The 12,050-nt window shown below is 43.9% G+C and overlaps 1 protein-coding gene across 1 annotated transcript in view; it reads right to left on the bottom strand.

The window, feature by feature from the left end:
- CHMP4B (charged multivesicular body protein 4B) overlaps positions 1-12,050 on the bottom strand; it is a 47,535-nt gene that overhangs the window by 34,610 nt on the left and 875 nt on the right. The gene's annotated exons all lie outside the window — the stretch shown is intronic.

Below are 12,050 nucleotides of genomic sequence, written 5' to 3'. Positions count from 1 at the left end.
AATCAACTATACTACAATAAAATAAATTAAAAAACAAAAATAAAAAAAGCACTCTAACAGGTCCTCCCAGCTCTGCTCTTTAAGATCCCTTACCCTTAGGCCAGCCTCTGAAGCTCTACAGCTGTACCTGTGTGGCTTCACCAACCCTAGAATAGTGGTCCTCAACCCTAGGAGCTTTTGGCCCCCAGGGGACATTTAGCAGTATTTGGAGACATTTTTGGTTATCACAACTGGGAGATCAGGGGGTGCGATGGACATCTAGCGAGTAGAGGCCAAGGGTGCTGCTAACCATCCTGCAATGCACAGGACAGCTCCCCACCACAAAGAATTATCCAACCCAAAATGTCAACAGTACCGAGGTTGAGAAACACTGCTCTAGAGACCACTGAGAAAAGGAACTTACTGCTGTAAAAGAAAGGCTGGGGAATGCACAATGCCGACGTTGTAGCAGACTGTGAATGAATGAATACAGTGAATAAGGGCTCTCAAACCATTCCAGACACGTATGAACAGTCTCCTCTCCATCTTCTCTCTGGCACTAGTCCCACTGTGTATAAGATGATTCAGTCACTCTAAGAACCTAAAACCTTATCCTCCTCCACTGACCCATAGCCATTACTGACACACGGCCTTTTGAGATTGAGCAGAAATAAGAGGGAGCCAGAATGGTGCACGATGTGGCAGGAAAGCACTAGACTTGGAGCCTAATGAAGGCTAGCCTTGGCTCAGGCCCTAGGGAAACCACTTAATTGCTTTGAGCCTTAGGTTCCTCCTCGGCAAAGTGGGTTAAAATCACTTTGCCCCATCTGCCTTTTAAAGCTTCTCTGAGTTTCAAAATAAGATCACGGATGTGAAAGTGTTTTGGAAGCCACAGAACCCAGCACAAATGTGAAGTACTCTCCTGCAGAATAACAGGTGCTCATACTCTGGAGGGAATATTGTAGAAATTAATTTCCAATAACAAGATTTTGTCCACTGGTTAGTTATAAGCATTCCAGGTTATGGAGTCCTGGCCCTATGGAACACCAAAGACACTAGAGCCCACCATGATGCAGCCCACCTCAGGTTGCCCAAGGTTCCTGGGTCAGCCCAGTGACTCAAGTAATCTGAACCTCAGCTTTCTCATCTCTAAAATGGGGGATGGGGGGGAATAACACCACTTAATACATGAGGTTGTTGAAAAGATCAAACGTGATCAAGTTTGTAAAGTGCATGGCATTTCCCAAAGATGAGGTGGAATATTTTCATTTTCTGAAGATTTTTGTCCTGAAAAAAATTTTTTTGCTTCAAAATACTTTTTTAGAATGATGAAAATAACTTAAGAAAAGGTGTTTTCTACAATGCTATTTGTCCTTTACACCTCCAAAATTACCTCTAAAATCTAAGCATAAGAAGGGTTGTCAGGAGCTTTCCTGGTGGTCCAGTGGTTAGGACTCCGCGCTTCCACTGCAGGGGCACGTGTTCGATCTCTGGTTGGGAACTAAGATCCCGAATGCCTCGTGATGAGTCCAGAAAAAAAAAAAAGAAGGGTGGTCAGCAGTCGCCAGCCCTTCGGCCCTGCCTCCTAAGAGCAACAAGCTGAATGCCAGGCTGATACCAGCTCCCTCCTTGGCTATGGTCACAGAGGGCTATCAGCACCCACTACAACTCAACACCCAAATCTAAGCAATCTGCAACCACTTACTGCCCTTGTGCAAGATTCTAAAAAGGAGAAAATGCTCTGGAGAGGTGAAAGCAACTGATCCAGCTGATGGAAAATTAAGAAACTAGTCTAATGAATTCTGGGGACACAGAGCTGATCAAACTCCTCACCCAAATGGGGAGCCTTTCAGGTGCCCTCATCTGAGTAGCAACTCCTCTTCAAACCTCTGCAGAGAACAGCAACTGGGCTACACATGTGCACAAGTCTTGTGTTTGCTTTTACAACTATCAGGTCTTATACATATTACAAGTCTTACACAGATTACAAACAAAGAACTTACAGTTCCTGCTTTAGCAGACAGTAAAGAACCCACTCCTCAGGTTTATTAGTTCCTACTTCCTTTTGTAGGAAGTAGGACAACTGTAAAGCAAATTTGTAATAATAATCAGAATAAGCTGCACTTTAAATTTAATATTCTAAAGCTAATTATTTTATGACTAAACTAAGTTAAACATTTATCCATTCTTATGTGCCCACCAAAGGGGCTTCTGATTCAAATAAAGTACTTTTTAAAAGTACTGCATATATCCCCATGTTCCTGGTTTTCCTTTCTCAAAACTCCTCCTATTAATTCAAAGTTTCAAGCACTCACACATTTTGAGTTCCCTACTGCTTTAACACTCTACTACTCTCCAAAATAACTATTTAACAAAACACAGATTCAAGTAACACACACAGAGCTGTTTTGACTCCCTCCACTGCATATCCTATTCTCTGAAGTCTGAATATGCTTCTAGAACAAATCATACTGTACCTTGATTGTATCTGTTTACTTGTCTGTCACTGTAGCTAGATTATGAGCACCTCAGAGGCAATGACCTGTCTCCACCTGCATGTCCCCAGTAAACTAGGACAGTATCTGGCACACAGCTCAAGTTAATATATATTTATCAAATGGGTGCATGAAGGAAGTCAAAGTTCCTAGCAACCCTCTTTTAAAATGGACCATCTGAAATGAAAAATGAAATGCAAATGTCTATTGGGATCTCAATGTCAGAGTCCCGAAACAGTGTACAATATCCAAATTCGTTTCAAAACCCCTTCCCTCAAATACACTCTACTCTTTACTCAACACAGCTAGAAGAGAGTAAAAGTTCTTCTGCAACTTCCAGTTATAACTCTAGAGCTGAGGTGGTGCCTGTACCAAACATGAAGTGCTCGCACCCAAACCCCACCTCCCCCCACCCTGTCGCTGCTGACCCCTTTAAGGTCACATTGTCATCCCCGTCCCTAAACTGGGGCAAATCTCCCCAACTCAAATCTCCACCAAGCTACATTTAGGGTGTTCTTGCGGTTGGCACTAATGGCCAATTTTGGACTTTAATTACTGCTGTCCGAGGTTTATCCCCCCACCAGGAGTTGGGCCTCCAGGAAGCAGGACTACAAGGCAGGGCCTCACACTTCAGCAGAAAACCCTGACTGGGTGGATGTCTGAACTCCTGCTTTGGGACTCACAGAGCCTCATGGCTCTGAGCAAACTCAACTGCCCTGATTGTTCAACAGGAGAAAACTTTCCTCAGCAGGTTGTGCTGTGCCTCAAGATGCAGGCCAAGCGTCCTAAGCAACCTGGTGCTTGATGCTGGGGTGTTTTGTTTTGTTTTGTTTTTTGATTTGTTTGGCTGGTTTTGAGGGTGAAAAGGAGACGACAGAGCTCTTTGCTGGGTTTTAACCCAATTAGAAATCCTGCTCAAAAATTCACTATCACCTTAAAATCCAGAAAAATGTCATTTTACAGAATCAAATACGGCAAGTTTGATGATGAAATTTCCTGTTTCACCATCCCACCTCACTCCCTCTCCCCTAGCTGAGAAACTCCTTGCATTTTCTAGCTTTACTTTATCCATAAAGAAACACTCCTGAAAGAAACACTTTACCCAGGATGGTTCTAAGACTCCAGTCAGAAAATGTAGGGGCTGTTTAGTCATGATAACTTTTTTCTGTGAGGGAGCCACAGATCTGTCCAACAGTAGGATCCATTGCGCCAGGCTGTGTCCTTTTCACTGCCTGGAAATCCACATGGCATCTCAGATGGCTCCTAACACAGAACAGGCACTCAGAGAACATCTGTTCCTCCTGATGCAGAAAACTAGTGGATCAGAACAGTATCAATGCCGTATAAACAGAACAGGAAACAGTCACAAAGCCACTGAACCAAGAAATCAGAACTCACTGAAAAATAATTTCTGGTGGAAAAAGATATGACTTTAAAAAATTCACTTCCTAGCCCACTCCAGGTGGAGTTATCTCTTCACCTGGGGTCCTTATGGCACTCTACACAAGCTCACTGGGTGAAAATTCTTTCTTCACCACCCCACCAGGCAGTGGTGCTCCCTGAGGATGGGAACTACCCCTAACTTATCACCAGAGTTGTTGGTACCTGACAACCAGTGGGTCCTTATGACCGACAGCTTTACTGAATGCATGTCAATTATCTAGATGGCTGGCTCCTTTCATGAAGAAGGCTGCTACCCCATCAGCAGGACACGTGTTCACGTTCTTTTCCTTTTCCTTTTTTTTTAAATATTTATTTATTTATTTGGTTGCATCAGGTCTTAGTTGTGGCAGGCGGACTCCTTAGTTGCGGCTCGCTGGCTCCTTAGTTGCAGCACGTGGGCTCCTTAGTAGCGGCATGCGAACTCTTAGTTGCAGCATGCACACTCTTAGTTGCAGCATGCACGTGGAATCTAGTTCCCTGACCAGGGATCGAACCCGGGCCCCCTGCATTGGGAGCATGGAGTCTTAACCACTGCACCACCAGGGAAGTCCCTCAAGTTCTTTTTCAAGGGAAGGAAGGCAGACTTCCACTGAATTCTCCAACCATTCTGTGGCCTCATCAGATTACTGAAGGTATTTGGGAATAGGCTGAGCTGGATAAGAGTTCAATCTTTGAGCCGCAAAATGAGTGAGCAAATTAGCCAGGCAGACAGCATCCCTGAGTGTCCAGGAAAGAAAGAATACTGGCATGGACATATGTAAAATGCCAAACATTCTCATGTAGCCCCTACAATAACTATAGAGAGGTGTCTCTTTAATGTGCATACAAACCACCTAGAGATCTCATAAAAATGCAGGTTCTGCTTCAGTAAGTCTAGGTGGGGCTTGAGAGTCTGCACTTCTAACAGTTTCACAATGTTCCCACAGACCACACTTTGAGTTGCAAAGTTTTGTTGTTATTGCTGTTGGTTTTAACTTTTTAAAATTGAAGTATAGTTAATTTATAATGCTGTGCTGCTTTTTGTTCTTTTAATTGAAGTATAATTGACCTACAACACTATATTAGCTCCAGGTGCATATACAGTGATTCAATATTTCTATATGTTACAAAATGATCACCATGATAAGCCTAGTTATCATCTGTCACTACACAAAGTTATTACAATATTACTGACTATATTCCCCATGCGGTACATTTCCACTGACTCATTTATTTTTATAACTAAAAGTTTGTACCTCTTAATCTCCCTCACCTATTTCACTCATGCCTCCCACACCCCTGCCCTCTGGCAACCACCTGTTTGTTCTCTGTATGAGTAGCAAAGTTGTATAGTAAATAGTGTATCCTGTTTTTGCAGCTGAAGAAGCTGATGCTCAGAGACAGGAGGAGACTTCCACTAGCAAGCAGAGGCAGAATGTGAACTCAGGTCTTCTGATCCCAAACCCAGAGACTTTTCTACCATACCATTCCACTAATCTTTTCAGCTAAACATCCAGGACCATGAAGATGTGTAGCTTTCCCGCATCCCTCAAATAAGCCCTCCCGCCAGCTTTGCCATGTAAGGAAGAGGGAGGAGGGAAAACTAGAAATAGAAGCTATGGGAGAATCAAGCCAGCCAGATGTTCTTGTTAAGAACTTAAATCATTCAATCCTTCAGCTAAGACTCCTTAAGAAGGACCAAAGAAACTTTAGGCACTCCTAGATGCTCATTCCTTCACTAATGAAAGGCCACAGGGAAGTGTAACTGTTTAAAAAAAAAAAAACAAAAAAAAACAACTGTGTCAGTGATACGGGAATTATCAGGGCCATACAGCACACAGAACCAAATTAATTCCTAACAAACGGCTAGTCCTGTGTGTGCTGGGCTGTGCTGCTCAGACCTCAGCTGGCATATTCAGAGCGGTCAGCTTTGCCCCACTCCACACCTTAAGAGCAAAACTGATGAACAGGAGGCCACCCAGAGGAGGGTAACAAGGAAAGAACAGAAACACCAGGCAAGGAACCATCAATGGAACACAGAAGACCTGTTGAGACGTAAGCCCCATTTTCCTTGATCTGTCTTCCCAAAGGGGGATTAGACCTGTTCTCTGTGGCCCCAAGAGGCAGAATTAGCAACCTGTTTTCCCAGTGAAGAAAACAGTTCACCACTGTCTAGTGTCAGAGCTGGGATCTGCCCGTAAACCTTCTAACTCCAGATCCCACATTCTTTCCTCCAGCCCAAACTGCTTCCCTACAGAGGTACCACCCCAACCTGTACCAGAGGTAGGCACTACAGGAAGACAGATCTCAGTTCCAAATAAGAAAGGTGATTTCAAAGTCAGAGCTGTCCAAGGACAGACTATGCTGTAGCGTGGGAGGATAGAGCACCTAATACAAATCCTATCAGCAGAGAGGTTCAATCAGAGGTTAATAACTTGGCAGGAATACTGCAAAGGGAATTTGGGCACTGGATGGGTGACTGGGTGAGATGAACCTGCCACCCCTCAGAGATGAATTAATCTCTTCCTGCTGTATTTTCCTCTAACCCTTCATTTGTACATAGTTTGCCTTTCATCAGTTACTTGTACACGTGTGTGTCATCTTCACTGAACTGTAAACCCTTGTAGTGTCTTATCCATCTTTATATCCCTTATTGTGCCTGAGACTATACCTGGGAAACCAAGGAAACATTTGCGTGCCTTCTCTGTGCCGGGCACTCTGGTACGCATTCTGTACATATCACCTTATTCCGTATCCTCACAAGAACCCTAAGAAGTATTGTTATTACTCCCTTTTTATAGATGGGGAAACAGACTCAGAGGATAACTGCCAAGGTATTGCTGGTGAGTGGTGAAGCTGGCACTCAAACTGGGAATCTTCTGCTTACACCATCATGCTGCCTTCCTCCTAGAAGGAACTAAACAAACGTCTAGCTGACTTAAGCCAAACACCTTAAAAACAGGCCAGTACTATATCCAGCTAGGTCTGTTGTTGTTTTCTGTTGCTATGCTCAAATTTTCCTTCTAATTATAACCATCCATTCTCAAAGTGACCAATATAAAGTTGTTGTTTTTGGATATCCTCTCTCTCACTTTTTCAAAGACAGTGGCAGAGCAAGAGGACCAAGTTTTCACAAACCTTGCCTACCCAAAGGAATCCCTCAAGGCCCCAAGAACTCCACCCCCTCCTCCCAGTAGGCCCTAGCTCCATCTCAGGGCTCTGGACCACCGTAAACAAATCAGGTCCTGGATTTCTGCCCCAGAGGTATATGGCTCACACACATCTTCACAGGCTCTTCTCCAGAACCTCGCTCTCCACACTCAAACCCAACTCAGGGCAACTCAGAACTTCCCTCAGCAAAACAGTCTAGCTCAAAGGTCCTCAGAATTAGCTAAACTTCCAAACAAAATCTATCCTGAATTTCAAATCACATTAGAAACCTGCTGGCAGGCACTTAAAAATATTTAATCTTTCTGCCAAATGGGGCAAAAAAAGATTTTGTGATTTGAATCAGAGGCGCCAGCATGTTTGGACAGCCAACGCATAGGCTTCTCTGACACTCCATCTGTCTTCAGAAGTAAATCAAAGCCAATCTGGCCAACCACCTCTTTAAACAAGAAACTTAAGCATCACCAAGGGAAATCCTCATTGCTCAGTTCCCTGGGTGGGTTTCGGGTTTTCCATCCCTGGGCCTCTGGGATAGGAGATCCTGCTGGCACATGTACCATTAAGATGCTGTGCTTTGCAACCTGACACCTTGATTGCAAAGAACCAAAAAGCCACATTCACTATAAATTTAACTTATTAAGATGTCTTCCCATGTGTTAACATTTTAGAGCAACTTTATTAAACATCAGAGAGCCACCCCAGCTCCAGCAATAAGCAGGACTTAATGAAGATATATTTCCCATCAGCGTCTGGCCTCTCTGCATCCATCAGACATTTTCAACTGAACCTAAATTAACCTGTAAATGAACTGATTTGCATCCATAAACCCAACAGAAATATACCAGTGTAGGGTGAGATATCCAATCTCCATTTCCCAATCTCACATAATTCTCTTGTTAAACTAAAATATGATCCTTTCTACAACCTGGTTTCATCTTTATTAAAATGGGAAAACAGGGAAATCTGAACTAGGGTAGAAATTTCATAACTAGTTACAATGCCTTAAGAAGAAAATAATCTTTGATATATGATCATCTTAAGGAGAACACCAACGGGGCACTGTTTGGAAAGGTACCAAAAAAGACCTAAGCTGGGGAGATTTTCGTCAGTTCACCTATACTGCAATCCTGGTTCCCATCTAGTTCTCAGTGAAAGAACTTTTCCACTTGACCAAAGAGGTTTGATCTACAATAACTTTATCAGAAAAGGAAAAAAGTATACTTAATATCCACAATGTGCCACACTCTTTCATATACTGAATATTATCTTAGTTAATCCTCACCACAGTCATGTGAGATGAATATTATTTCCACTTGATAGTAAAGGAAAAATGACAATATTTAAGTGCCTTGGATGGCAGGGCCTGTGTCTGGTTTCTCTATATTCCCAGCAGTAAGTTCCCGGCACTGAGCATGGGACCTAGGACACAGTTTAAGAGCCTGCCACATGCTTAAGAATGAATACATCACTAAAGGAAACAAAAAGAAATTTGGGAAAAATATGCAATCCAAATTTTGCTCTAGGCCCCTAACTGAAACCACTGCCTGGGACACACCTGCCTGATGCAAACAATCTACTTGAGAAGCAGAGGTTTGTTTCAAAGGACAATTTGTCATCTTTCCAACATCTACGTCACAAAAATAGCATCCACATTTGGCTACACACTTCACAGGGCAGGACCTAGTCCTGTCTCACTTCTTTTTCCCCCCGACTCAGCACCACACCTTGCACAGGTGGGTGTTTAATGATCTGAGTGATGACAACGGTCATGATGATGCCTTCAGCCATCATGGGAGTAAACAAAACACAAGATGCCCACAGCCACCAGAAGAACTGGTCTCTGAGTCAAGTTACATCCTCTCTCCAGCCTCATTTTCCTCTCCGGACAATGTGAATAACAGAACATACCCCCCAGACTGTCTGCAATCATTTAATAAATAGTTACTGAGCATTAGCTACATGGCAGTACTGTGCTAGATAAAGGGGACACAGCAATGAACATGACTATCACATCCTGCCCCATGGAGCTCAAAGTCTCGGTGGATATCATGAGACTCATAAGAAAAAAGGAGTTTTACAAACTTCAAAGGACTCACAATTATGAAGAATTGCTCCTCCTCTGTGTTTCTGAATTGGTTAATGGCATCACCATCCACCCATTGTCCAAGCTGTAAACTTGGGAATTGTCTTCCACTCCTCTCTCTCCTTCACCTTGCCCACAGTTCTGACCAATCACCAACCTTCTTCTGATTCTCCTTCCGAAAAGTCTCTGATACGTATTACTTCTCATCTAGTTTTCCATGCTTCTACTCTAGGCCCTTTGTTCCCACCTGAAGAGTCTCCTTGTAATAATGATAATGGCAACCATTTATTGAACACTTACCATATGGCAGGCATTCTACTAAGAGCTTTGCATGCATAACATAATTTAATCTAATAAGGTAGATACTAGTACCCCTATTTACAGAGGAGGAATCTGAGGTACAGAGTAACCTGCCCAAGACACACAGCTAGTGACAAAGCTACAGCTCAAGTGCATTGTCCATGAGATTCTACCCATATCCCTTACTGGATTCCTGCCTCCATCCCTTCTTGGTCAGTGGACACTCCTTCCTTTATTGCTACTGCTGCAGTGCTCTTTCAGAAATCCAAGCTGGTCTGTCTCTTCTGCTTTAAGACAGGCAGTGCTCCTCACCATCTCCAGGTCTAAGTCTAAAGGCTACAGGTCACTCCCCAGAGTTAACCATCTGCTGTCCTGCCCCACCAACTCCCACCAGGAGATGCTCTCATTCAGGGCTCCCCAAACTCCTTGCTGACCCACTTCACATCTTCCTCCTCAGCCAAGCCGCCTTTGCCCTTTCCCCTCCAGACAAGAATATTCTGCTCTGCAGCCTGAGCCCCATGTACACACTCATGTTTCAGCACTGACTGGGATGTTTCCTTCCCTCTCTTCCTCCTCCCTCCTCCTCCTTCCCCTCCTCGTCTTCCCTCTCTCTCTCACACAAACTCAAAAAAACAAACAAAACAAAACAAACATAAAAACCCACCATACACACACTTCCAATCCTGAGTCCCTGGAGGGCAGACACAGTGTATTTTCATCTCTGATCCTCCAAGTCCCAGCACAGTTCAAGTCAGTAAGTAACTAAATGAATGGTATGTTGTGGTGTTAACACCTCTGAGCACTATCCCTACAAGCAAATAAGTGTCCCCAGAGGACACTAAAAAGAAGGGCAGTAGCTCCTGTCCTCTCAAGCAAACTCAAGAAGACAGACTGCCTTCCAAAAAGTTATTACAACTAGCTGAGATTGGTCCTCCACAGTCTGCTAGCAGCCTCTCTCCAAGCCTCTTGAAAGCCAATTCAACCACCTCTAAAACGGTAGAAACAAAACTGCTCCAGACCAAAAGACCACAGGAGAACTGCTCTCTCAGTTTGGAGATGATGTAAACTGATGCCCTCCTCCACCCGGCAATGGGCAAAGCATTCCCCAAATGCAGCCTGGTCAAAACACTGACTCTAAATTACCTCTGTGAACAACAGAGGATCCTGACTGAGGGAGAGTCATCAAAGAAAAATGCCAGAGACAGCAAAATCTAACCCTGCTCTCCATCTCCAGAGCTACAACTGGACTCCAGGCCACAAATGCACGGCTGCCTCTGTCCTCACTGGTCTCCCAGCTCCCATTCTCACCCCCCACAGGTCTACTTTCCAAAGAGAGGCCAGATGGTGTTTTTTAAAACTACGTGAATGATAAGGACACGCATAACGCCCTCCAAGAGCTTTCCATCCACTTGGAATAAAATCTAAACTCTTTACCAGGAAGTTCAAACTCCACCCCACACCCACTTATTTTATACCACTCTCCTCTTCAATCACTACATTCTAGAAACACAGGTCTTCTGTTTCTTAAAAGAGGCCAACCTCCGGGCATTTTTCTATGCTGCCTGCTTGCCTGGAAGGCTTCTCCCCTAGATTTCTACAGAGCTGGTAAGTTCTCAAGGTTCACTTCAAACTTGACCTTTTCAAAGAGGACTTCCCAGACCACCCTATCTAAAGTGACACCCCCTCCCACCCCATCACTCCCCATCCAATTTTTTTAGCACTTTTCAACACTAGACACTATTTTCATTTAGTGTCTAGACATTTCAACATTAGACAAAATTTTCATTTATTTCCTTGTCTTCTCCCTCATTAGGGTGGAAGCTGTATTTTGTTCACCCTGTGAATACAGTGCATGCAGTAAGCCCCCAAAAAGAATGTCCAGAGTATCCACTGACTATCAGCAAAGGAGAATCCTCAGGATGGGTTATTTTGTTCTTCTGTTAAAATGAAGAAAACATCTATTTAACCCCTACTGTATACTGGGCACTGTAAATCCTTATCTTCCTTTCAGAGGTAAATTCACTAGCTCAAGGTCACACAGCTAGTGACTTGCAGACTTCTGAGTTAAATACTTGTTTGTAAAGCTCCTAAACCCCTCTCACCTTTCCTCCTTCTCGGGTGGGGCGGGGGGTTGTTACGCTATGGCTCACTCTCATATTGCCATAACAACGAGAAAAATCAAATATTCCTAAACTGCTTTACAGTTACTAAAGTGTTTTCACATTCACCTCACTTAAGAATACAAAGCACTTGCCCAGAAAGCCATACAACAGTAAGTTAAGTGCCTCAGAGTTCAATATCCCTGCCCTGAACCACAGTGGGGACTCGGGGAGGAGTCGGGGCCAAAGGAGGAATGGAATCCTTATTTCTGGTACATACAGACTGGGAAGCTGTGAGTCACCAGGTGAAGGTTTGGCTACGTGAAACTCTGATAAGGCAACAAGAAGTGAATCACAGGGCTGGAAGGCACTTTAGGCCTCATGGAGGCCAAAGTCCGGCTGACGGATGGGGAAAATGAGGCTCAAGAAGAAAAGGAATTTGCTCAAGTTCACTCAGCAAGTGAATAGAGTCCGAACCAGGGGGTCTCCTCTCCCCCAGTCCCC

Source organism: Pseudorca crassidens, chromosome 15 (assembly GCF_039906515.1).
Source record: "Pseudorca crassidens isolate mPseCra1 chromosome 15, mPseCra1.hap1, whole genome shotgun sequence".
NCBI classification, from domain to species: Eukaryota; Metazoa; Chordata; class Mammalia; order Artiodactyla; family Delphinidae; genus Pseudorca; species Pseudorca crassidens.
The sequence above is the reverse complement of the archived record's forward strand: the minus strand, read 5'-3'. Positions and strand labels throughout refer to the sequence as shown.